The following is a 27345-nucleotide window of genomic DNA, read 5'->3' as shown; positions in this document are numbered from 1 at the left end:
CTAGCCTGCAAGATAAACTTTTTGTTAATTAACAATATAAATGTATCAATACATAATATTTTTGTTTTGCTTAATTTCATCATAAATCTGTTATTTCTGTGTCTTAGAACTGTCAAAGATTTTTCCTATATTAGTGCAGTATTCCAATGAGAATTTATCTCAAATTTGTGTCATTGGTTAATTTTATTCTTAATAAACTAAATTCCTAAATGAAAATGCTAATAATTGTCAGCTCCAAAGACAATGCTAGAGGAATTCTGATAATAATGTCTCTGGAGACAAATTACTCCTTTTTTTAGCTCTCTTCCCTCTAGTTGTTTTACACTTAGAAAACCAATTGTTTCTAAGTCTTGTAACTCTCTAAGTCTCTTCCTAAGGCTGAATAATTTCACCATATCAGATGTTCTCTTGAAGTCCAGATAGAAAAGGTGTGCTATAATTTTCTTCTAGAAAACCAGTTATCTTGTTAAATACAGCTATCAGGCTAGTCTAGCATGACTCCTCCCTCTATCTTTGGCTAATGCAAACTGCATTCCATCCCATTTTTCACAGATATCTATGTTTTTAAACATTTGTCTCAAAATGTGTTTTAAATCCTTGATTATGACAAAGGCAAAGAACCATTAGCCACAACAACAAAGATGATCACTTCCTTCTTTTCTTCTCCTTTCTTTTCATATGTTCTCTGATTATGAAGGATGCTTCAGGAGTTACTGTTTCAAATCTTCCAGATTTCCAGGATGAAATTTATGTGTCCTTAACTCTTGCTGCATTCTCAGATGAAGGAACATCAGTTTTTAAATACATGTTTCTATTAGCCTTTCTGCCTTTGCATTTTTCAGTGTCATCTTCACTGAAAACTCAGTAAGAGTTCTAACCCTGATACTGAGACTAATTTAACGTACTTAGAAGGAGTTATAAAAAATTCCCTCTTCATCTGTTTCCCTACAATAGGGATAACAAAATATATGTCACTTAAAGCAGGGTTAGGAGGTTCGATTTGCTTATATTTATGTGTTGCTTTAGAAATAAAAAGCACTGTCTATGGCATCATCATATCCCCCGTAAATGACACTGTGATCTTATAACCTAAGTGTCCAAATGCTAACCCTCTTGGGTCTCTCATAAGTTCTGCTGGATGAAAAGCTCTTGTATTAGGTATTTTCTAGGAGTGCATCTAAATTAAATCATTACAGTCTATCCTTTTGCTGTTGTGCTATGATAATAAGTTGTTATTATACTGTTACTAGTGTTACAGACTAATCCTACAGTGGAAAAATTGCTACAGTTTTGTTACAATAGCTTCATAATTCATGAAAGCAATGAGAAACAGAAAATGCTACACAGGTTGAAAATTCTAAGAAATGTATGCAGCGTAGATAATATTTATGTGCATGTGCATATTATATATATGCATGAAAAATCTATAAAATACAGCTCAGTAATGTAGACTAGTAGCTTAGACAAAGGTACTTTAATCAGTACTAAACCTGGTAAGTAGATGCTGAAAAGGCTACATGGTATTAGACAGAATGAGAGGATTAGTGCTAAAAATATATGAAAAAGAAGATAGTATAACTTTTTAAACAATATGGTAAGTGGCAAGATCCTGACTAGAAAAAAAAAATTGTTTCATATGGAAAATATATGGTATACATCACAGAAGGGAGAAGAAGGACAAGCCAGACCAGTCAAAAGCAGTGGCCATTACCAGACATTTCAGAAACTCCTAAAGACTAAAACACTAAAGAGATCCTAAATTGTAATTGTTCACATATTTATAAACAAGTTTCTAAGCTTCTACCTAGCTCATTAATGATTAACAGCTGTCTTATTCACTCCCTTACAAGGGCACATAACCTCATATCCATAAAATATTTTTATTTTGTAAGTAAGAATGTAGCATTGTCCATTTAAATAGCTGATACTTGTCCTGATCATAACTTTTTGACTTTATGGGTATCCTGTGGCACTGAGTTCAGCAGGATAGCTCCTAACTATACAGAATACAATCACTTTAGTAAGTACTTGTCTATTTTTATAGTATTCTTTATATAGACCCTGGATCTAATATAATAAAAAAGATACTTTGGAATATTCTATTTCTCCCTATCTACCTAATAGCTTTTGTATTACAATATCAGCTCCTTTTGGGCATCTCCCTTCTGAGCTAAATATTTCTATTTTGTGTAGTGTCTCCTCACAATATTAACAAATTTTATTGTGAAAAATGCATGTTTCCTTGGGGGGGGGGGGGGGGGAGCAACAAAGCCAAACACAGGAAACTCTCTTTTGCTGTTGACTTCAATTTTGAAGAAATTGCAATGTCTAGATTTTTATGGGACATTTCATACAAAGATCATCTTTCACTGCATCATCTTTAAGTGTTTTACAGACAATAGATGATTCACCAACACAGCTTTGAACAAACTTTCTGGGGTAGGTCAGAATTTTTAAGCAGATAGGACCAAAGTTTAAATGACCAAGTAAGCAGCAGAGTCAGAAGGAATAAGACCCAGGAGTGAAATCTCATCTTTTTGAAGCCAACATAAATTTCCCAACATTTTCTGCTGAGCCAGAATTTCACTTCAGTTTCTGTAATATGCTTCTCCCTCCTCTAATACTAAAACACAATTGCACTAAGTGGCTCTTCAGTTACTAAACTTTTAAAGGCTGTTTTGTTGGTGGTGCTGGTGATAGTTATTGCCCACTCATGTACTTGATTTCACATGATTTCACAAAAGTGCTCATCATGCATTATTTCAGTAATATAAGCTTAGGCAAGTAGCATGATTTAAAATTTACCGACACTATAATCCCTTTAAATAGTTCCAGCATAGCATTAACTTATTATAGGGAATGAAAATTACAGTATAATACCAAAATTGAATCAAGTAAACTATAAATAAAATTTCTGTAGAAAGACAGATCTCATTTCAGGCTATTTGCACCAAAGAACATGATGATAATGTACAATATTTGTGTACTTGTATCTAGAAACACTTCAACAACTTTTGTTTATTTCTATGGGACTCGTACTAATAAACAATGATAACATCTTCTGTCCTAAATCTTTGGAAACTGTGAAACAAAGTAAATTAAAGAAAACTATTGTATTTTTGATCAGTCTGGAGAAACTCGAATAGTCCAGTAGATTTAAATCTTCCTTCTTTTGATAGCAACAAAGCTGTTCAGGTATTTGCTTTAAATAACTATTTTTCATTCTTTCTTTTTATTATTACTATACTTGATAAGCTTATCACAAAAATTTGCAAGCACCAAATCACTTCTAATGTTTTTGCAGCAACACTCAAAAATTAGTGGAAGCCTAGTTCGGACATCTTCAATACTTTCTTGATAATCCTAATAATTTTCTGATGATAGCAACTCTCCAGAATTTTGCTCAAAATGCTTGAGAAATATTTTAAATGGAAGAAGTGATTCTTTGATTTAATACTTATATTTTTAACCAATACAGATGGGCATATTTTCCAATGCAGTTTTACCAGTGACATTCAATCTGGACATCTACAGTTCTCATATTACTGAGATAATGTTATTGCTATTAATAATCTCAAAGAACCTCTGAGTTTGAAGGCATTGCATAGAGCTGCAGATGGCTGCATAAAGGTCATTATTTTTACAGCTATAACATAAAAAATACTGGAAACGCCATACACATGGCTTTGTTCTGCTGTATGTTTACCTTCAAAAAGCCAGAAATGAATGTGACAGGAAGAACACTTGCAGGAAACATAACACTATATAAACGACACTCTAGTGCAAGCTAAGCTTATGGCAATATAAATATTGATGTTATTAATGCTACCTAAAGTATCCAAGTATAAAATATACCTCCCTATCTTGTGTGCAACATAGCAGTTTATGACAGCAAGCCGTTACTTCTGTTGCAATAAGTTTTATTTCAAAATGATTTATTGCACTTTAGTCCATCAGGAAGGAAAAGGAGGTTGGGGAGGTGCACAATGGGAGTAAAAGAGGACCAGGAAAAGAAAGGAGAACTGGATGCACGCAGAGTTCAATAACATAAATGATCACAGTATCTTTCCAGAGGTTTCTACAGTACACAATTTTAACTATTGGCTGCAGCATATGTACTTCTCTTATGTGAATGTGGTTTCCTGAAGTGAATGGAAATTTACACATTTGTAAGGGTTTAGCAAATTGGGCCTATGGATATAAGACCTGGAATATATACATAACAGAGCTTATGAATAGGCACCTGGACAAAAATTCTGCCAGTGTTCAATAGACTCTTGCTGTTATTTCAATGCCATTTGTTCCTATTATCTTCTTAATTACTCACCCACAGCTCCAATTGAAGACAATGATATTGTAGTCAGTGCATTCTTTGTCAAAGAAGAAGATATGAATCCTATGGTAAGATTCAACCCTGGTAATTCCTTTCTGCTATTCCAAATGACCAAACTCGGTTAATTAATTTATCTTAAGTGATGAGAAAGTTCCCTTATGCCAGCTGTACCAGCCCTGTCACTGCAGGCGTATTTTCAACACTAGTACATCAGTGCTTTGTCAAAGCTAATTTTATTTGTGCCTAGAAATGAGACTTCCATAATTTCTTGGAGACTGTGTAATAATTTTTGCTCTTAGACAAATGTCCTGATGTTCTGCTTATTTGAGACAAATGCTAAAAGAGTAAAGATGGCATTCCAGCTAGTGAGACAAGTATGATTTTCAGTTTCTCAAAGAATACTCAGCATCTCTTACAGGTTTTTTATCTGATTATCTGGAGACAAACACTTTCAGGAAGGGCAATGTATTAGGGTCTGTGAAGAATTCAAGCCTGAATGTTACAAGTCTATATGGCAAAATACACATATAAGTATTGGCGCCTGGTTTTACAAACTTTTTTTAGATCATTTAAGTTCAAAGTTATTTTTACATGGTTTTGCTGAAAGATGCTAACATGCAGTACTGAGTCTGAATTATACACAGAACTCATACATATTAGCTTAGATTCCAGGTGTCTGTATAATATTTTTTTGTCTGGCTTTGGGGTGCATGCTTGTCTCTGTACCCATGTTCCATCGGTGCACTGAGCAGGAAGAAAAGGAATATAACCCTTTCCAGGTGGCTTGTAGGACTTTACAGTAGAGTTAAAACTGGTAATCAGATCACAAGTTAAGCGTTTATATGTGGCCTTTTGTTGGATGGATGCTCCTTTGCATGAGAGAGGAAGCATAAAGAGCTCATAAGCATATTAAAAGTTTTAGCAACTACTCAATGATGTGCTTGAACGAAGTCCTAATTAGCCATAAGGGATATGGAAAGGGTAGTCAGAAGAAGTTACCCCACTCCTTTGATGTCAGTGGGAATTGTTTCTATTGATTTTGCTGAAGGCCAAAACATCACCTAGGTCTTTGACTCCAGGAACTTTAGTCACTAATATTAAACAGAGACACTCAGCTATTTTGGTGCTATTAGCCACACAACTACCTAAAAATGGACTATATCCAAATTAATCAATTACATATAACAATGGGCTGATATTAAATTTCAGGGGGTTATGCAGATCAAAATAGTATTTAGGGCAGCAAATAAGTAATTCTGCATCACTTTAGATACCCTGTTTCACAAATCAAAATGTTTTATTTGAAATTCATTTAAATATTTCTAAAATTTTCAACCAATTCTGAGCATAATATCAAAGAGAAAATGCATGACTGTGTTAAATTTAAGAGGAATGTATTCATCATTAATATCTGACATTCTCTTTCATTTTTTGCTACTCTGCAAAGCTAATCCAGAGATCAGATCATCTAGTTGACCATTCATTCCTTGGTTCAAATCCTAAACTAACATAACTCATCTAATGATGAGATAATTGAAGCCAAGAAAATTATGGCAGTACAGACCAACTGAAGAGCAGACCTGCATGTTCAAATTACAGAGTATATATTCTAGCATCATCAGATATGCTAAATATCAAATCAGCAACTGGATGCCATACTTTCAGCCCACTGACACCCACTACAATATTACAATATTTTCTCTCCAGGAAACATTTGAGAAGGAAGATTTCAGAGATATATGAGAAATTGCTAGAACAAGCCTCATATTGTGAAAATTATTTCAATAAACATTCTTTATTTGGGAAATTAGTTTGGGAAGTTTTAGTACAGAGACAAGTTGTGCAATTCAAGCGAACCAAGATGTTGGAAACATGCATAAAAGCTTTCCTTTGAAAAAAAATTTAATTCCTCCCATGTCTCTAGAAGGAAACTACTTTTGACAGACTATATTTTGCCACTGTTTCATTTAATAATTCATATCAACATTTACCAAGGGATATTGGTCTTTGCTTTAATTCTCATTGTATGCCAGCCAACCTGCTACCTATTCTTATGACTTTTATTACTTATTGCTGTTGTTTTGTGGACTTTGCAGGTGATACTGCTACAATTACACAAAAAATGTCAGCATGAGAAAATTTGATCTTCAGAAAGGCCTTTTATTTCAAACTGTCTCAGATTTATATTTTAGGTCATACTGTATTTTGAAATTAAATCTTTCTCACTCAAAAACCTAACAATACAATGGGTGAGGCTTCTTGATCCTTCCAATGGAGATAGCCACAAGCCATTTCTGTGTGTTTAAATATATGTGGAGACCCTGCAAAATGGTTATCATGTTCCAAACCTATTGACTTCAACTGGAATTGAAAGTATGCACAGTTTTGCAGAACTTGGCCTCAGCTGTGGAAAGGGGACTGCTTCCCAAATTTATTTTTGATCAAGCTGGAAATAGAAGGAGCCAGTATCATATATAGCATAAAATGGAGGCTTGCATTTCACAGGAATAATACCTTAGTCACTTTTGGGGGAGGGGGAGAAGGTACGGGAGAAATCAAAGAAACTGCTATTGTTTTGGCATGGAATGACTGCAAAACAAGTACAGTTACATCATTCTTAAGCTTCGGGGGGAAAAAAAACAGTCTTAGATATTGTTAAATTCAAGTAATGTGGAGTTAATTCTCCTCAGGAGCAATACTCTATATGCACTGAAATACTCATGAGAAAATATTCCTGACTTACATTGCCACAATGGAGAGCAAAACCCTTAGAACTCAACCATGGCTGCCTATAGCTCTCTGTAAAAAGTGATATACGCATACGTTGTAACAGTAATAGTCACTTTGTTACAGTACTCTTCAGATTTTTGCTGTACTTTCTGGACAGCCTTACAATGTCTTTCCCCTATTTACTCCAAATTCAGTTTGTATATGGAAAAATCAGATATTGTGAAGTTGTAACTTCATTATCTGATCATAGTAACAATTTTAATGCTTGCACTTGGGCTGGAAGTAGACAATTGTTTTGCTGGATTCATTTTTATTATTCTCCTGGGCTCCACACACTCAAGTGGCAGAATGGCCACATACTAAGCACATGTATGAGTTTCTCTACAGGACGGCATGCTAATCATCAAAATAAATCAAGGAACGGCTCAAACAATGTGATAATTTTGCTGTTTATGGAATGACAATTTTTTTCACAGTTTATGTTAAGAAGTAGAGGATTCTTTTTCATTTTCCTATTACTTAGTATTTTTAATGAAAATTTAACACGCTTTAAAAAACTGATTTTTTGGACATTCCCTTTGCACTAAATGTTCTACTTCTGATTCTGTTTTCAAAAATGTTGTGGGTTTTTGCACTTGCTTTTTAAACTCTACTATGGATCTGGGTGGTGTGTACAAATAGGCAGCTCTTTGCAGTTACCCATTTGATTTGTCAATGCACTGATATCTATGCATTGATTCATAAACCATCAACACCCTCTACTTTACTTCAGTCATTTCACACAGTTCTGCACATGCACTGCATTTCTGATTATTTACAGCCCTAAATGTGTTTTGCAGTGAGATGGTCAATTGGTCTGATGTAAGGATGCTCATCTTCTTTCTGCTTTACCCTATGGATGAAGATTTGAAACAAGGATAAGTCTCTTCATTTTCAGTTATGTAGATGTAAAATAATTCCAAATTTCAGAAGAATAAACCTGGATTTATACTGGAGAAAATCTGTGGTGAAAGTGTGACCAGCCACACGCTAGTTATTGTTATTTCAGGTCTTATAATTCCTTTTCCCTTATTGGTAGTGGTGTGTCATGAGAAGATTTAAATAGTGAAAAATTGCCAGAAAGATCCTCCTCTGTTTCAGGCCAGTAATACAAGATATGGAGATATTTAGTTTGCATTATTTTATTTGCAGCATTGCAATGCATATAAGGGAAAGAAATAAGGATCCCCATGTGATTGTCAGCAATTATAGAGCACACGTACTTATTTATAATAAGGAGAATCTTCCTACTGGAAATTGCCTGAAAAGCAAGCAATATACTGGGCTGATGAATTCAACTTGTATAATTACCTGGAAGAAAGGAACTACAGTGAAGGAAGGGGAGATTTTCTTCTTGTCAGATCAGCTCAAATCTCATTTCCACACAGTCTAAAACGACAGCTTTGTACCTGTATCTATTAGTGAACCTGTAGACTCCTTCCTAAAGTAGCTCTCTCAAATAAGAGATGTTAAAATAGATAGAATCACAGGACCATGAAAGTACAACCCTTTAATCTTGGTGGGAAGACCTAGGTTTCAATATATCTAGGGGTTTAAGCATTGGAGGTTAAGCGAGTAGTTAGAGAGAGAGAGAGAGAGCAAGGGTGAGAGAGAGATGCTGTATATTACATTTCCAAAAGAATGATCCATTGGGAGTCACTTTTACAACACTGTTATTTGTAGCTGGAATATGCAGCACAATTGATGTCATTTTGCTAATTACTTATCTAGATTGTTCATATGTATAAAGTCAGTGGAGCTATAAATATGATCCATGCACTCATAAATAATCGTGGGTACAAACCACTGCCCTGAATTTCACGTTCAGAAGGGCATTTAAAGCTTTGCAATTCTGACTGACCCGGTCTCGTGTTGCATATTAATAATCCTCTGCATGAAATAAAGTCATTTGATATTATCAACACCGCAGAATTCTTTTGTAACAACACCTTTCACTAAAGTTTTACAGATTTGCATTAGGCTACTACAGCAACGAGCGGAATAGAAGATCAAATAGAACAGAACAGAATGTGGCTCATTATTATTCAGATTGTTTTATATCTAGTTGCAAAACACTATACTAGTTTCTATAAAGGAAACAATGACTAACAAAATGGATACTTTTATTCTTAGACATTAACTGCCTCTGGGGTACTACTGAAATTTGTACTGGAAAAAGGTCGCTAAATGATGTATTAAAAGACATCACCGGTTACCAGCTAGCAAAGCTCCACACACTTTGCTGCCTATTTCTGTTTGGAGATAACAGTGTTAAGTCTCACTGTAGATTCTGGAGGTAAATATTCACCTGCAAAGCAGCAGTACTCGATTATCTCCAGTAACATTAAAGCAATTTCCTCATACTGTTCTTATCTTTCTTAGACAACACCATCATCAGAATATGCACAACTATAGGCTTAATTGAAATAAAAAAATCGCAAATTGATAGAGAACCTCTGACATTATTTTCCCCACTCCTGCAGTAGAGAGTTCCCGTAGCAAGAGAAATTATTTAATTCACAAATCATCAGTTTGAAATTTAATGCAAGTGCCAAAAGTCTACAGTTGCATTGATAAAACTGTTAAGTCTGTAGTCCTCCGGCAAAAAGAGATGAAGGTTATGCTGGTAAATTTTTTAGAGCCATACTACATGCCCACAATGGCCACATGCATGTGAAAATCAAGCTTCATTAGATATAGCAATGGTGGAATGTGTGAAAAATGTTACGGAAAATATGTCAGTCGCAACGGGTATAGCAATTGCTATGAGATGGATCTAAGAAACACAACTGAAGTATAAATAGACGCCTCAATAAATTACATAACCATGTCCACATATAAATCTGAAACTCCAAACTGTGAGGCAAGTAACTAGAGCAGTGCTGTAAACCTGACCTTAGACAATTGTATGCCCAAGCATTTCCTTAAATCACCAGTTAAATCAAGAAAAAAAATATTTACTTTGCATGGGATTTGAAGAACAGGGTCCTCTATTGATTCAGAGGCAGCTAGGGCACAAACAGCAGAGTGTCAGCTCCCAGACTACAATCCTTTCCCCTTATTGCTATGAAGGGAGGTTGGCCTACAGTCATGGCTCTAACAAGGAACTCAATAGAGAAGTTTTCTGTTTTATGCTGTGGATATTCAGCTGCTGTAAACTGGTCCAGCCCTGATTTATGCGAGCGCTACACATCTAATATCAAGCAGCTTTCTGAATCTGGTTGTGTGTCAGCTTTCCTTTGATCAAATGTTGTTATTAACTCTTCTTTCTCTTTCGTTTGCGTTGCCTCTTTTTATGTCACAAAAAATAGTGCAGAGTTTGTTTCTGATAACGTGCTTTTTACAAGGACTTGTACAGTGTGACTTAGGCTCAGTTCTGCTTTGTAAGAACAGAGGAAGAAGAGGATGTGGAGGTGAAAGAGTAGTTCATCCTCCGTACCTAATAAATCTTTTCACTTCTGACAGTGACTGGAAAAAATGAGACTCTGTTAACAGTGGTGGGTTTACCTAAGTCCACCTTTCATTTCATATAGATGACTGTATACTATGTCTGGGTTTCAGATAGAAACAGAAAGATTTTGTATTCAGCAGGAGAAACCCTGTGTCATTCTGTCCCCTCTTAAGCTTTAAAAATATTGCACTTTTTTGTTATTTGTCTTAGACTGTTAGGAAAGATGGGTCAGAAGCCATAACATTGTTCCTGTTCTCAGCAACGAAATGTTGGCTAGTAAGAAATAATTCAGGGTATTTTAATTTTCACTTGTACTCCATTTCTTTGAAATGTTTAATAAAAGACTGGCAAATCTGACAAAATATGAGTTTTCTCCAACTCCCTAAAAACAATTACATAAAAAACATGTTTGGCTGAATTTTAGTGCTCATGAAAAGGGAATACAGATACCACTGAGCGAAGCATCGCACACAAGTTCCCCGGAGCAGTTCTGCCAATGCAGTTCAGTCCCACACCTGTCCTGGAACTATTCACAGAGCTAATCTATGCGGTAGTTATTCCCGTGTGGGCAACTATCCATGAGAGGCTTGACTGAGACCAGCCAAATTCATCTGACTTGTGTTTTATTACTCACAGGAAGCTTGATCTGAAAGAATGAAGGGCTAACATGTTAACTCATACAGTGCCATCTTTCCACTGAGTTTTTTCTTCTCTTTTACAGTTACAGTAACTGAATTCTAGTCAGATTATTTACCAGACTTTCTGCAAGATTACAAGTAAGCAAATAAGTAGAGTTACATATTGTCCCAAATATTATTACTACAAGAACACTTGTGGAGAATGCTGAAATCATAAAAAAATTGCACACCCTCTCTAACAAAGCAAGGGCATATATCTTTAGTATAAACTTCCCCATAAATTATCTCCTTCCTTCATATTAAGCGCCTGGACTTGGTGCTGCTAATGATTGTGGACCTTTGGCGTGCCTGGGGAAGGGAAATGCCATCCCTCCCGTATGTACACCCATGCAGAGAGTTTCTGCAACTGCTGCGGTTCAGTCCTCAGTGTGCACCACTTCTTGACCCCTCGCTGTTTTTACAATCCAGTGTTGAATTCTGCCTTGCCTTCAGCTGCAAGGGGAAAGAGCATACTGCAAGTTTGGACCATAATGTAGAGTTTGATCAATGTTTGACGTAGCCAGTGATTTAATCAACAGGACAGCATGAATGCGCTGAAGACGCAGAAGCAACATCACAATTCTGTATATTGCAGTGCATGATGATCATTTCCTTCAGCATGTTTCTTACAAGCAAGAATAATAAAGACCCACTTCAGTGCCCTTTGGCCCCACTGTATTGTCCCCAGTGTTCCCCTAATTCAGTCATTTTTTGTTACATAATGGATCTCTCATCTCTTTCAGGTGAGAGGTCTAAAGGCAAGAGAAAACTAGATGGTATAAAAGCTGCCAGGATCTATATTATATGTTTAAAATAACAAATAATATTCATTATTCCCCTTTGATTTATCTATGTAAAGCAGACTTTCTGTGTATATACTCATGCCTGAGAGGAAAATTTGAGACTAGTTACTCACTAATTGCTTTATCCATCCCACCTTTACTCTGTATCTATTTTTTCTTATGGTTAACGTGCACAGTTTCTAAGGTCACAAAAATGAGGACATGGAATAATATTAAGAGGGAATACACCAAAGCTTACCAAACTGGACTCACCAAACCAGTAAGGGTTCTGTTCTAGAGCTAACACACTCTGAGATAGCATTAACTCCGTCTGATGATTCCCACGTGCCATGCCCACCACAGAAAGAACTGGAGGAACTTCACAGATTCTTTTCTCCCCTCCCAGCTCCTCCTAGATTGTGCATTGCCCTACCTCTCCCTCTCATGGCAGTCGACAGTCTTCCTCTCAGATGAATAACAGCTTAGGTGGTTAAAACTGTGATCATTAGGAAACTCAGATTTCCTGTTGCACAGAAAGTTGATTGTTTATCTCTGCACTTCATTCAGTCTGGACAATTTTGATTACTCACTTTCATCCTGTTTTTCCCCCAGTTATTTTCTAGTCACTTTCCCTTTCCTGCTTTTATCTTCCCTCTGCACAATACTGCAATACTTAACCTGCAAAAATAATATGGGAAATATTTAAATGAAAATAAAAGCTTCCATCAGCATTATTGCTTATTTTAGTTTTGATAGTATCTTTAGGATACTTTGTGTCCTCAGTGCACCTGACATGACAGACATAACAGAATGAACTCCAGCTTAAAAGAGATATCCTTCTTAGCTGAAGAGCTAACTAAAAATTCTGATTCAGCCTGTGCTGCCACATGTATTTAAAAAGTAAAGAGAGAGAGAGAGAGAGAAACAGGAGAGAAGTATGCTGCTGCCAGAATATAAATACATGTCAATAAAAGTACCCCAGATGGTAGAAGGGAGTATAAAATTCATAGCAAGGCTACAGGTCTTTGCATTATTTCTGCTTCTAATAAGCAGGAGATACTCTTTTAGCACAGCATTGAAGGAGTTAAAAAGAATGCCTTTCTGTCAAACATGGTTATCATTCAACACAAAACAATATACAGGGCTATACTTAAACACCCCTTCCCAAGATCTCCAAATATTTCTTCACAAGATCTAAGTAGCTCGTGAACTGATACTGATGTTATCTGAAATTTAAAGGTGTTTATTCTCCTAGTGCTTAAAGAGGATCATCTTTCTGCAGCTGGTTAGCTAAGACTGTAGGATGTCTTCTCTCGGTCAGCATATGCATAACCAGACTATCATTCGGCAGCTTGTAAAATATGATTGCATATGAGATATTGATGGCCCAAGGGAAGTTCTGAATATCAGAGGTTCATAATTAGAATACCTATGCATTTGATCCAATAGAGTTTCCATCAATGTCACAGAGATGAGTGGTTATGAATTTCAGAGTCATCTCTGCTCGTACAGACTGATTTATGTACTTTCAAGTTTGGACAAATGAAGGGCAAAGAATTAAAGCCAAACCCTTCTACCTAGGGAGCTCCTTATCCTTAGAGGTGTTCTGAAATTTATAATCGACTCTCACGGTGCTCAGGATCAAGCTCCACAGTTGGTAACTCATGACCTATTTATGCTCATGCCATCCATCCACTTTCAGTCATTCTGTCCTCTTATCTGTAAATCCACAGTCACACCATGTAGGATGTGTGGATCTGCTGATAAGAAATTTTTGCAGGAAAGAGAATCTGGGCAGATCAACAGTTCTGTTGCCAGAGCTGCTGGCAGCAAGTCTAACATCTCATTTATTCCAGATTTATAAAGATCCACTGTGCTGATCTGAGGATAGAGCTGAGTGTTTGACTTCTGTGATAATAGACTATCTAACTGAAACCTATATTTGGTACTAAATATTAAGTTAAATAGATACTGATAAGATTATCCAGTGTGGGACAGAAAACAACCATCTTGTTAGCATTGAGATTTCCATAGTTCCTGGGCTGTGGGTTTGGGTTTCCTTTGGTTTTGCTTTTGGGTTTGTTTTGGTTTGGTTTGTTGGCTTTTTTTTTTTCCTTTTATTTAATTTGAAATCACTGCATTTTACTGGAATTATACATAACAAAAACTAACGCTCTAGTGTGAAGATAGGGAATCAGCACCCTGTAGCCAGCACGCAAAAAAAAAAAATAGAAATCCAATTGCATCATTCTTTTTAAAACTGTATTAAACAGAGTACTACTCATGAAAACAGTTCTCTATTAACTATGGGGGGAAAGCACTAGGGGAGAAAAGCAAACAAACTAGAAAAACTCATATACAGTTTCCATTTTCAAAGTTCTATAGTATCACTGATTGCCCTGCTATCTGGTTAAATAATAAAAAAGGAAGATGCTAACTAAGCTTCAGAAGGAAATAGATTTTGCTAAATGATCTTTTGCCATTGTAATTCTCTCAGAAATCTTTTTTTATATCTTGTTTGTGTGTGTGTGTCCCTGCATGCATGTACATACATGTTTATCATTATGAATACACAATGCCACATGAATAAAAAAGAGATTTTGATAGGGCACAACATGGATAAAGCAATTAGAGTAACCTTACTGTCAGATGCTCTGCCATCTTAGGCAGAGGCTTAGAGGCTTAGGCATCTGGGCAATTATAAGGGACTTGGCTCTGTCAGTGGCATTTAAAGTGCACATTTTAAAAAAATGAGAGGTGTCCATTATGATTCCTTCTTGCCTAAGTATTGTCAAAGCTATAATGGTAGACACTTTTCTCTCTGAGTAAAGTCTGTTATTCTGTTGCACAACTGCTAAAGAATAAGGTTCTGAAATTAATTCTGCCAAACAGCGAAAGTAATTTCTCAAATAAAAAAAGACTTCTACTGGCAAAATGCATTTTACAATTTACTGCTGAACTGCTTCAAGAAGAAGCTCTTCACTGAGCAGCATGGCACAGGGCCAGACTGAGCTATTTCAAAAATCACTGTTGGGCATATACCAATTTGATACACAGGATTTAGCAATACAGTTGGGAATGACTCTGTGTGTCTGTGTATATATGTTCATGTTCTGTTAAATTTTAGCAATCTCCAACTGTATACTCATCTTCAGTATGAGGAAATTTATTCTTAGGCTGCTAAATTTGTTTTAAAGAAGGAGAAATTAATCAGGCTGGATAACAGCACTTTTTACTTATTTAATCTACTTATTTTGTGTTGGAAATTAATTTTCTATGGGCAGTTCAAAGGATAAAATGTCTCAGACAAAATCTTTGAAAACATTTAAATCAAGAATGAAAATTTTATGAGTGTACTAGAGAGAGGACTGTGAGCTGTTGGTTGGTTAGCCTTGTATGTCTTTTCTACCTCCAGATTCTCTTGTTCAATGAATAATGCGGGGGCTTACAGTAATGGATCAGTGCAACATGATGCAATATGCATATAGAGCATTACCATATTAAATTGGAGTCCTCCAACCCCCCGATCCAGGTTCATACCGATTCAGGTATCAGTGATTTTTTTTTTTTTTTACATAATTATAACAAATGATGAAATAAACAGCAAGTTTTCAACTGATATGGCTCAAGAAATAATGTTTAGTCTAGGAGCATTTGCAACTAACTCCAAAGCTAAGTGGTTAAAGATAAGAATAAGGTTAAACCTAGATCAATCAATGAGGTGGCCTGTGAAACCAGACGAACAAGATTGCTAAATGGGGTGCATTTCATTGGATGCAAATCTCTCAGTGACACAAGAAGCACCACCTAGGAAAAACTTCCTAGATCACAAACGAAATTATAAGGTGCTACTAACAAATACTCCTTCATTTAGAGACACCTCACATGGTTTCGGCTAGCATTTCAGGCATGCAACAGGCTCGCTAAAACCACCTCACTTACCAAAAATCATAATTCATTAAATGATATGCACACCCGATGTCTAGTCTACCGATGATAGTTTTTATAGAAGTATACCTTTGTCTTTGACAAACACATATACTGCTACCATCCTAATACAGATGCAATTCTAGTCATTTAAATTACTTGTACCTACACAGCTTGTTTTCCCATACACACACGAAGAAACTACTAATGAAAGCATATATACATTAGTATAACCAGAGACACACTGTTGGGGTTGTATCATCTTCAATCACAGCTAAATGACATCACTTTTGGGTATTAAAATTATTACTCACATGAGTAATCTCTAATTACTAGAAGAGTGCCTGTGAAATTAACTTGCCAGTGAAAGAGAGAAGGATTGAGTCTGGAATCAAATATATTAACTTAAAAAGTAGTTTTTCAGCTGTGAAATTCTATTTCATAAGCACAGGTAAGTTTGCTACAAGCTCTTTCCATCGGCCTTGGGAGCAATACCTCTTGGGAACACCTCGGGTTTTTTACCCAGTATAGAAACTTCCAACACACTGGAGGAAAGATGTAAGTTTTTCTTCTTGTTTAATTTGATTTTCAGTTCACCAACAAAATGAATTTTGAATGAAAATTAATTATATATGCTTTGAAGGGTCTGAGGGAGACATCCATGATTATAGACAAAGTCACAGTCACCTATATATGTAACATACACAAATTATGTTTATGTATGTGTGTATATATATAAAACCTGCATTTCTTCTTCAGAACTGTATATTAAATCTCTTGTTCTGTCAGTAAGATGTTGATATAAAATAATACTTTTTTTTTTTGCATTTATTTCCAATGACATTGCGAATGTCATACCCATTTTAAAACAGTTCTAATACTGCATTTCTTTTTCTCTGTAGGAAAAACACACAGGAAATCTCAAGAGAAAGAAATATTTGTAACTCTGAACCTACGAGCCTATGGTTGATGATCCTGTGACTGCAGTTTGACCATTGTTTGGTCCTCTGCAACCTGTGTGAAGATTGAGGACTGTGTATGAACATCACCAAAGGCTCCCAGCAGTGCTAGGACACCCTGCAGGAGCACTGTGTCCTTTCCCCACAAGGGCAACCCTTTTCCACGTGATATCTCTTGGCTAACTCTTATGGAACAGCTCAGCGAGGTATGAGCTACTAGTGCGGCTACGTGGTGCAGGACTGGAAGTACTGTCGAGAAAAGCTCTTCTCTTTAGTTTAATTTTCCTGTTGGTTTTGATGAAGGACTGACAAAAGCTGCCAGCAGGGACTGGGAGCGCCACTGCCACACAGATTTCAGTTCTCAGAAGGTGCTGATGAGGCTTTTCATTCAGAGCTCTGACCTTTCCTGCTCTTAATGGGTCATGTAGTACTTCCGTACAGTTTACAGCATTTACTACGAGAGAAGTGTCTAGCATCAGCCGGCCCAGACCTTGCTGAACACAGAAGTGCATGACAATGAATGGCTAATGAATCAGAGAGATGGAATTCCAAAATCTTTTGCCTGTAATTCTCCCTCAAGATCCCTGACACTAAACAAATTTTGTCAATTTTTGTCTGAGTAAAGATTGTGGAATACTTTGGGATTAATTCAGTCATAGCTAGCGTGTTTTCAGGAAGGAACTGATTTGATGTTTATATGATTTTGCATTTTTAAGATAATTAGATTACCCATGACAACGTGGCCACAATAAAGAACTTTGACCAAAGAGCAGACCCCTTCATCCAAACATTTTCACTGTGATATATTCACAAATAAATGATGATAAAAGGAACTAAATGCCCTCTTCTGTATTCTGTGGCTCAAGATATGTCCCTAGCTGGGCTGAGATTTGTAAAACCAGACCGCAGACCATTACAGTAATCTACAGGTTATTGTCTGAACTACCTTTCAAAATTATTCTTTTTCTTCAAAATTTTTTTGACTGCAGTCTTTAATCCATAACTGTTGCAGAAAATTACAAAGATAATTTACCTTGTGAATAGGTATCTGGTGATTAAGTGTTATGAAAGTGGCCTATTGACTTGAAGGCCAAGCCAGAATATTATCTGTGACCTTTAATATTCTGCTTCGTAAGGGGCACATCCTACAAAATATTGACTAGGGCCTGTTGGAAGCAAGTCACCTCTCACCTGGAGCCAAAGTAAAATCATCACTTTGCAGGACCAAGTCCAGCAACGATCTGATCCTGTATGTCAAAAGCCTATTGAGTTTTGTCTGCAAGGACCGAAGGATCAGTTTCAATGACAGTGTACCTGTGTAACAATTCTCTGTGCTGTATGCTTTTATAAATACATCCTCTCATTAAACTAGGCTAGAAAAGGTTTCTTTTACAACAAATTAATAAATAAAACAGTTATAGCTTGAAGTGAAATATAGAGGAGATTGTTTCTAGGTAGAGCTGATAGCACAAGATTTCTTTTTAGAAGTGATATTTTACGGACCTCTTTATGCATCATTTAATTTTCAGGAATGCTGAAGAGAGCATGATGGATTTGTTTTAAGTTGTTGCTAGAATTTAATTTTGATACAGTTCAAAGGGCCATGTCAGAAGAAGGAATCGAAGAGGGGAAAAAAACCCTGTTAGCTGGGTAAATCATCAATAAAAAAAGTAAGGTATAAGAAGGTCCCAACACCTTTCACCAGCAGCTGAAAATATCAGATTAAATGGCACTATTCCTCGGACATATTGTTTGATGTGACTAGAATACAATTTGTTAAACAGAGAATACTTTTTGTTTCAAACGCTTCTTTCCTGAGTTTTAACTATGGATTGAGGTTTGGGTTTGTTTTAAATAAATAAATAAAACATGCCTGTCAAGAAACATTTTAATGATGATTTCTTGTGGTTGTTTTTCTTTAAAAGAAGTCAATTACTTGAAAGGTGTACGTTACACATAGCTGTAGGGGAACTAAAGCTCCTATCTTCAGTGCATGTTAAATTATCCTTCTTTGCAATAATAACTATATATTATTCTTTTCTATTGTTTTTTATAAAAGACAAAAAAAATACAAATATTTGTTTTACCAAAAGAAAAGAAAAAGCAATTTTTATACCTCTGGGGCAAGTTCCAGCTCTTTTGATTTCTTGAGGAAATAAATAAAAAGCATTGGTAGAAAGACTCCTAAAAAGACTGCCCAAGGGGGAGGGAAGGAAACACCTAAAACCATCATATTACCAAGCGCTGAGGTAATCAACTACAATCTGGGAAATGTCAAACAATGGTATTCACCTACCCAAAGATATCGCTGATCAAGTGCTCAACTGCCATTTACAATCACTAACTAAAACATGGAATATAGCTGTGGATATAAACAAGAGACAAATTGGTACTGGGAAGCTGGGTTTAATAATCCCCTAAAAGAGACCATCTGTTTATAAAAACCCCCTTTTCCTTGATCTCTGACATGTATTCCTAATATAGACACAGCTGGAATTTTTTTTCTACATTTTTTAAACACCCTGCTACTATAAAGTCTACTTATAGTATATCTGGTCTGACTGTTTGTCTCAAGTTTCAGTTATTATGTAAGCACTCAGGGGCAATAAAATTTCATATAGAGTCAGCCTGCTTTAGAGTAAGTATTAAAACATCAGACAAACATAAATGCAATTCCTTTATTACTGATGTTCAATACCACTGGATACTTTTTATTTTTCTGATTTTTGCAAATGTTCATCATATTATCATTGGAATAGCTGGAATAGATTTAGAGTTCAAGTTCTGGATTCATGTTTGGAACTGGAGTTTGGTTTTCTTGTTTTCCTGTTTAAAACGCTAGGAAATCGCATTGTCCGTAATGGATGTGACATTGATAACCTGACAAGCTAGGTGATTTGCAGATATAAAAGACCAAAACAATTTATAGCCTGTGTTTCAAATCCACTATGGTGAAGAAAAAGGGAAAAAAACCACCATTGACTATACACTTCTCACAGATAGATGTCACTAATGGACTGGATTTGAATCCGTCGGTAAAAGTCTGAAAGTTACATGAAAGTAATCTAGTGACAAATGAACTCATTTTGAGATTAAAGAGGTAGCAGAAATGATTAAGAAATAAAGCTCTCACCTTCCTGGAAACAATATTATCTTAAGTGTGCCTTCTTTCTAGTCCTTTAAATAGAAAGTGGAGTACAGGAAAAGCCTGATAGCGATGTTTGTTTGAACTCTCTGTTTTCTTGCCTTGGTAAAACTATGTCTCTCCTTCTTTTCTGTGGGAAGGGTAGGGAAGTCAGCCCTAATAACATCCTACATTTTAGATACTGCTATTTTAAGCAGTTAAAGGCAAGCACATTCTTGATTCTCAAAGGAAACCATAGCCTATGTAATACAGATTCCAACTGGGAGGGTGTAGGGTTGCGCAAAAGAGATATGTCTACATCCTAAATCAAACTATCCAGCAGGCCAGGATATAAATGTGATTTGTAACAGTGGCTCAAATTAGATCCAGACTCTCAAAACCAAACACAGATAACATCACCTTACACAAAATATACGGTGTAGGTGTATGTGAGGAGCAACTCTTTTAAGAACGCTGTGTGCATTCCAGCACCATTACTTCTTCCTACAGCCTTGGACTTTGGAAAACACCGATGAGTGTTCTAGTCACAGGTAGTTTTACAGACACTGTATTTACACAGTGCTCTGACTTGCTTCACCTACAGTACTCCAGGCCTGCACTCTCTCCCTTTTAACTGCCTCGCTACCATATCAGGATAGAGAACAACCGTTTAAATAGCAAACCTCGTACAAATAGTAAGGATGTTTGAAATCTCTCCTCTCACATAATTTTCAGGAACAACACCAACACTAACATTTTAACATCACTTTTGTCACTTAGAAATGGTGACTTTTAAATAACATCTGTTGTATCTTTTGATTATGCAAAGATTATGTCTCAGTGATGACACTGCACACATTGACTCTTTAAAGGAAGAAAGGAAAGAAAGGTGGATAGAGGTATAGGTACAGTACCTTTTAAGTGTTTTGAAAAAATGCCAGGATGGATTTTTCTCCTTCCAAAAATACATATATCTGAAACAAATTCATGAATCTCCTCTGAAACTACAAATATATAAAGGTGCTCTTGGAGAAAGACCATGTCAGTGAATGAAGCAAGGAATTAAGTCCAGGGAAGTTTGTGGGTTTTTTTTTATCTGGTTGGTTGGGGTTTTTAAACCCAAGTAGTGATCAATCTCAATCTCTAAACTGGTTTAATTTCCCTGCAAGCACTGTAAAGTTAGATGCAGTAAATAAACCTCTTTAACACACACCCTGTCTTTCTGTGTGTGTGTGCGCGCGTGTGTGTAAGTCTGTGTGTTTAAGTCTGTGTGTATGAAAGAGGTCTGACTTGCTTTAGTATCTTTTCCTGCTCCTCATGCAAGGAACCTCTCCCTTTCTATTTAGCTGAGCTCTGCATTGCAAAAAGCAGCATCTGAAGAAATCTAATCAGTACCTTCCACACACAGTACAGGAATTTACACGGATTTGTGCCTTGGATTTATTAGCTTATTGTAAGCCTTAAAACAGATTTCCTCCATTAAAATTAATTAAAAGCTCCTGTTGACTGAGTCCCACTCTGAAAAGAAGGTGGAGAATCTTACTCTCCTACTTCGCTACTCATTTCTTTATCTTTTACGGGGTTTTATCTCATGCTGTAGAGAGGTCTTTTCAGCTGTTTGACTTTTTTTTGCGACCTGTTATTTTTTGTTCACACTCCCACTTCCCCCCCCCCCCCCCCCCCCCCCGCAGTATTTGTTATTATTTTTCCAGAGATCACCGTCTAACTCATCAGGTCTATGAGGGGCTCCTTTGTATTCCGAAGTCCTGATCCAATTCTCTTAACCTCGCCCCCACCCACCCACCACCGGCCCCGCTCCGGAGCCTGCTGATGGGGATCTGATGGATCCTCCTGCCGGGCGCAGCTCCCTGATCTCCCCGTAGATCTCTCAACACTTGCCAGCGCCGAGCTAAGCCGACTGCCTCTTCTGAGCAAGGTTCACCTTTAAAGGTCCCGTTTCTCAAAACCACCTCCCAAATAATACTAATGGTGGTGCTAACACAGGCGCTCTGCCGGTTCCCCTGCAGCAGGGGTAGTTCTCGGCTCTCCCTTCCCCGCCCGGCGCCGTGCGGGGGCCACGGGGTGGGGGCCAGGTTCGGCACCCTCCCGCTCGGCAGTGAAATGCGACCGGGGATCCGGCACCCCGCTGCAGCTGCGAGCTCCGAGTCCCACTCCTAACCCACACGCTGGCGTAAAACAGCCCGGGGACCCTCTAACACTTGCCGCCGGCCATTCATAAATTCGTGCGTGTGTGTGCCCGGCGCCGCACACTCGCAGACGTGGGGCTCTAATGAGGCGGGGGCGATATTTCTGACACACAACCTGACACGGCTCCTTAACTTTGTCTTCTCAGAGAAGGCAAAGGGCACCGTGGCTTTCAATCGCCCGGGGCTAGAATTACCAGGAAGGAAAAGAAGGAGAAATGAAATCCCAACTGTACCTGGCAGTGTCTGGGAATCCCTCGCCGGCACCGATCATAATCCCCCTCCGCGCCTCTGGCCCCCCACACCAAAACTTTTCCGCCGCCGCCGCTCCTCGGTGGTGGCCGCCGCCCTCCGCGCCGCGCAGCGCGGCCGCCCAGCGCCGCTCCCGGCCGGCCCCGCCGGCCCGCTCCCCGCCGGCCGCCGCCGCTCCGGAGCGACCCCCGCGCCTCCCGCGCCTTCCTCCGCCCTTACGAGGCAGCGGCATCGTCCTCCCCCCTTCTCCGCCACCTCCTCCTCCGGCGCGCAGCCCGCGGCTCTGGCATCCCCAACGCACTTTCTCTCCTCGATTCGCTCGCTCTTCCCCCCGCCGTTCCTCCTTCTCCGGTAAAAAACAAACAAGAAGGGACCGCGGGTACGCCTGGTCTTGGGGTTTCTTTCTTTCTTTTTTCTCTCTTTCTGTCCCCTGGAAATGATGAAAGGATCACATGAGGAGCAGGCACGGAGACCCAGGACCCTTGGAAGTCGGAGAAGGCATCGGACACATCTATGTGAGTATATGTGTGAGTGTGTGTGTCTGGCTCTCTCCAAGTCCTGCGCCTGCCTTCAGCCGGGATTGCAGGCTGATCTTAGCAGTAATGATGCCTCAGATCTGACTATTCCCTGCTAATGTGAGTCGTGCCTTTTTTTCCTCCCTGCCTGACACCCCAGGGAGATGTTTACAGTAATGAATTCAGTTGATAGCCATCTCTCTCTCTCCTGGAGTCCCTCCCACATTTCTAGTTTAAAGAATGCTTGGAAGGCAGGGCTGCAACCTAAAGCTTTCCAAGAGGCAAAGTCAGGCTAGGTTTTCTCTTTTTCTTTCTTTCCTTCTTTTTTTTTTTTTTTTTTTTTCCTCCCGCTTTTAACCCATTGGTTGCTGAGGGCAGTTTAGCGAGCTCCGTCCCTTTGGACTCTCCCTCCCCCCCTACTCTTAGCGAGGGGAACTAAGCGGGCAGCGCTGCCCGGGGCGGGGGGGGAGGGGGGTGGGTGGGCTGCGCAGCGCCCGGACACCCGCCCCGCCTCACCGCGGAGCCCGCCGGGCCGGGGCTGCGGGAAAAGAAGGTGCGGGTATCGCCGCCCTTCGCGGCGGGGTTGCCTCGGCCCCGCTGCTCTGGGGACTCTGGGGGTGTATCGGAAGGGAAACCGGGGAGTGAGCTGAAGAACTCCCCGACCTGCGGTCCTAACTGGGAGATGCCCTCGCTAGCAATAATTACAGCCGTGCTCTCCACCAACATGGCGATATTTCATGTGCAGCCACCGACAAGCCCGCCTCCCCCGCCCCCTTCTTTCCCTCTCCTTCCCCCCCTGCGAACTTTTAGGTAGGCGATAGCAGTACATAACAAATATAACACAGAATAAAAGAAAGTCCAACCCTCTGGGGAGAGACGGACCTCCTTTAGTATTCCGTCTGATTTCCATCATCAGTCAGAAAGACTTTAAAACCGCTGGAGAAACCGCCTTTTGCCCTAAAGCTGTAACAACCCCCCCACACACAATGTCTCCTGTGCACAGTCAGTGCGTGTGAGTGCTCGTGTGTGTGTGTGCGTGCGTGGGTATATACATCCCTGGCTGCCTGCGCTTGTTTCGGGGTAACCCTTCACCCGCCGCCCAGTTCCCTAGTAAGCTACTGCCTTGTCTTGACCAGTCCACTTAAAGGCAAGGCTATTTAATACCGAGAAGCACCTGAGCGATAGGATACAACCGTCAAGGTAGGACGTGGGGTGTGCGAAGAGAATTTGCCTCAAACTCCTCCATTACTAAAGAAAATGCACAATACGGCTTTTGCTGCGAGTTACTTTAAGAGAGGGGCTGGGGAGGGATGGAGGAGAGAAGAGGAGAGCTGATCAATGCCATGTGTCGAGGAAACAGAAAAGGCAACTGCAATGCCTCGGGGTTTGCTTCCCCCTCACCCCTGGCTGCTCACTAGCTTGCATTTTCTGCTCAGCCGTACCTCAAAAGCTGAATCACTGGCCATTGTCTCCGCACCTCCTTCGCCCTTCGCTTGGGGGGGGGGGGCTAAATTCCTCACGACTTCAAAGGCTTAATAAGCCGTACCGAGGAGCCCGTCGCGGAGCCCCGGCGAGGGTCAGCCCGGCCATGGGGTGCTCGCGCGGCTCCTGCCCCCCCCGCACCCGCCCTGCCCTCCACCCCGTGCCCTCCGAGGGGCCTTAGGAGAGCCCCCGCGTACTGATAGCCCCGAGCCGAGCCGCGCTGCCTGCCCGCTCGCAGGAGAGGTTGTGCCCTCACCTACGTGGATGCGCGGAGTGATGGGGGGGGCGCGGAAGGGGGAGCGCAGGTAGTCCAGCATTTCTCAGGGGACTCGGTGAGGAGAAAGGAGTTTAGGACGAGACCCCGCTCCCCTCCCGGCACCGCTGCCTCGGGGCCGGGGTCTGCTCTAGGCCCCCGAGATGGAGGGAAGTGCGCCCGGGACCCTCCGCGGGGCTCAGCGGGCCGGGAAGGAGCGGGTCTGGGCACGGGTCAGACCCGCGGGGAGAGCCTGTATCCCCGGCTCGGAGAAAGAGCTGCTCTGAAGTCGAGTCTCTGCCTGCAGCTCCCAGCTGTTCCTGAAGGATGAAAGGATCAGGAGCCCCGTAGGGTCCAAAGGCGAATGAACAACCTTTTTCAAAGGCGGTTCTGGGTCTTTTTTGACTTTTTAACACCTGTCTTTTTTTCTCTCTCTCTTTTTTTTTAAGGCTCTGCATACTTTTCAGAGCACTTATTTGAGCGTGATTTATCTCTCTTTCCCGAAGCTGATGGACAACTGGTGCATTTTCTCGTGAAAAAAAATCCCCCTTCTAAGTCTTTCTCTTCCTCTGTCCACCCGTCCCTTCTTTCTCCACGTCCCCGATATTAGCAACCTGTCGACAACACATAAGGCAAAGCAGACCTTTGTCGATCACAGGCATTTCTGCCCCCTATGCCCTCAGTCACGGAGGAAAGTGGGAACGCGAAGAACTTCTGCAAGGCTGCAGGCTGCTGCTCTGCCCCACAGGCTCAGAGAGGCTAGGCGGAATTATGCCTGTCCCCCTCCCTGCCCCTGGCCCCTCAACCAGCCCACACTTCAAATCAGAGAAAGATACTCAGGACACACTTTGATCAAATCAAGATCGTGTCAATCTAGAAAGTGACTTAACTAGCCGTTACCTGCTCCTGCGGAGGTGGGTCCTTCTCGGTAGGTCACCCAAAGCCCACCGGGTCCGGCAGGTTGAAAGGGGAGAAAGTGGCAGAACAGATGGGCTCCGGCATGGTATTATTTTAAGGATGACCACCAAGGTCTCTGTTTTCCATAGCTGCCAATGGTCACCATCACCCAAGGTTTCTCTCAAGGAAAGGAGGAAGGAAATTTTCTTTCCAAGCTGCTGTCCAGCCGGTCATTTGACCCTGACACCCACCGATGCCACTGAAGAACACCCTGTTAAAGCGGTTAAACGGCTTGTAATTTCCTTTCTTCTCTTTCCCCCGGCGGCTCCGGCGCAACGCCACGGAGCGATCTTATCGCCGTGTGGTCATTATTCACCGGTGACAACCAGAGATGCAGAGCTCCTAAGTGAGGGTGACAGATTTCAAATGCGGGGCTGCAGCGTACTCAGCCTCAGACATATTCTTCCTCAAACTTTGCCTAGCAAGCAAGTCAGCGGCTTAACCCTTTGCAGCCCTTTCTTTTGCCCGGGCACCGAGACCTCAGCCCATGGGGGAGCACTTATTTGAGAGGAACCGCAGCGCACACGGCTGCTTGGCTGGGGACTTTTTATTATGTGTCATTTTCTATTCTTGGTTATTTTCAGTTGAAACAAATCAGAACCGCCAACTCTGGGGAGCAGCTGGAGAGCTGAATACTTCTCTGTGGTTAGGGGCTGCAAAAATCCTCTCGGCAAAGCAGGTCTCTTGGGGACTCACCTGTGGTCCCTACTTTGTCACCGATTCTGGTATGCAAACTGTCATACGCATTGCATGAATCCTTCTCACACACGCGTATACAGAGCTTCTGCACTTTCCTCAGCGTGGTGTGGCTGAAAGTACAGATCCAAACGTGCTATTTCACTTAGACCTCCGGATTCAACTCGTTTACAGGTTATTAATAACAGCAAAGAAAGGAGCAAGCGAGAAAGAAACATATTTCCATGGAAAAAAAAAAACCAAACACAAGCCTTTTTCACACATGCACTTTGTAGTCAAAGGAAATATTTACCACCAGCAAACTCCAGCATGTCAGAACATGTTTCCTCCGGAGCAGAAAAGAGCCTTAAAAATGAGAGAAAAAGCATGTGCAATTCAAAGATGGAATGAAGTGCATGAAAGCTTTCCAAACTCAGCACCACCAGCTTGGAGCCTGATGTCAAGACAACGCTGTAGCACTGTAACTCAAAGATGTAGAGAGGGAAACAAGGAACTTAGCAAACTCCATTGGGTTTCTAATATTCATTTATATATATTTTCAGTAAATTATGATGCTTCTGTCACCCTTCTCTGTCCCCCCCCCCAAAAAAAAAAAAGGGGGGGGGGATCTCTAACTGCAGCTGAACGACACTGAGAGCCTGGACGTGGGATGGACTGCTGGAAGCTCCTTCCAGAGCCCCATGGTCACGCAGTAGGAAGGACACGGAGGCAGGTCAGTGCGCGTGAAGGGGAATCTGAGCACTGTCTTCATTAAATGTGTAAGATAAGGCTGGACAAGGAAGGAGAAGAATCCTACAATAAGCAAACGGGCAGAAAAAAATGATTCTCCTCCCACCCACATTTCTAAGTTTCGAATTTACGCACAGCAGGCAAATAAACCTCCTTTGAGGAACATCCCCCAGCCTCTCTCCAAAAAAAAGCAGACCTTTTAGACATTGCATATATCTTTGTCCTATTTATAACA

The 27345-nt window shown here is 40.1% G+C and overlaps 1 protein-coding gene across 4 annotated transcripts in view; it reads right to left on the bottom strand.

Moving 5' to 3' along the window:
* FLRT2 (fibronectin leucine rich transmembrane protein 2) overlaps positions 1–26890 on the bottom strand; it is a 68301-nt gene extending 41411 nt beyond the window's left edge. The window contains exons 1-2 of one of the 4 annotated variants that reach the window (XM_076345238.1): positions 25629–26890; positions 22780–22908 (exon numbers count right to left, since the gene is read on the bottom strand). The gene's annotated coding sequence lies outside the window, so the exon portion shown is untranslated. Of the gene's footprint in view, positions 1–22462; positions 22536–22779; positions 23326–25628 lie in introns of those variants that run through there. The other 3 variants (XM_076345235.1, XM_076345234.1, XM_076345236.1) reach the window with 3 other exon arrangements.
* Positions 26891–27345: the final 455 nt, after the last annotated feature.

The sequence above is a fragment of the Aptenodytes patagonicus genome, chromosome 7, assembly GCF_965638725.1.
Source record: "Aptenodytes patagonicus chromosome 7, bAptPat1.pri.cur, whole genome shotgun sequence".
Classification (NCBI taxonomy): Eukaryota; Metazoa; Chordata; class Aves; order Sphenisciformes; family Spheniscidae; genus Aptenodytes; species Aptenodytes patagonicus.
This window is presented reverse-complemented; position numbering and strand designations above follow the sequence as displayed.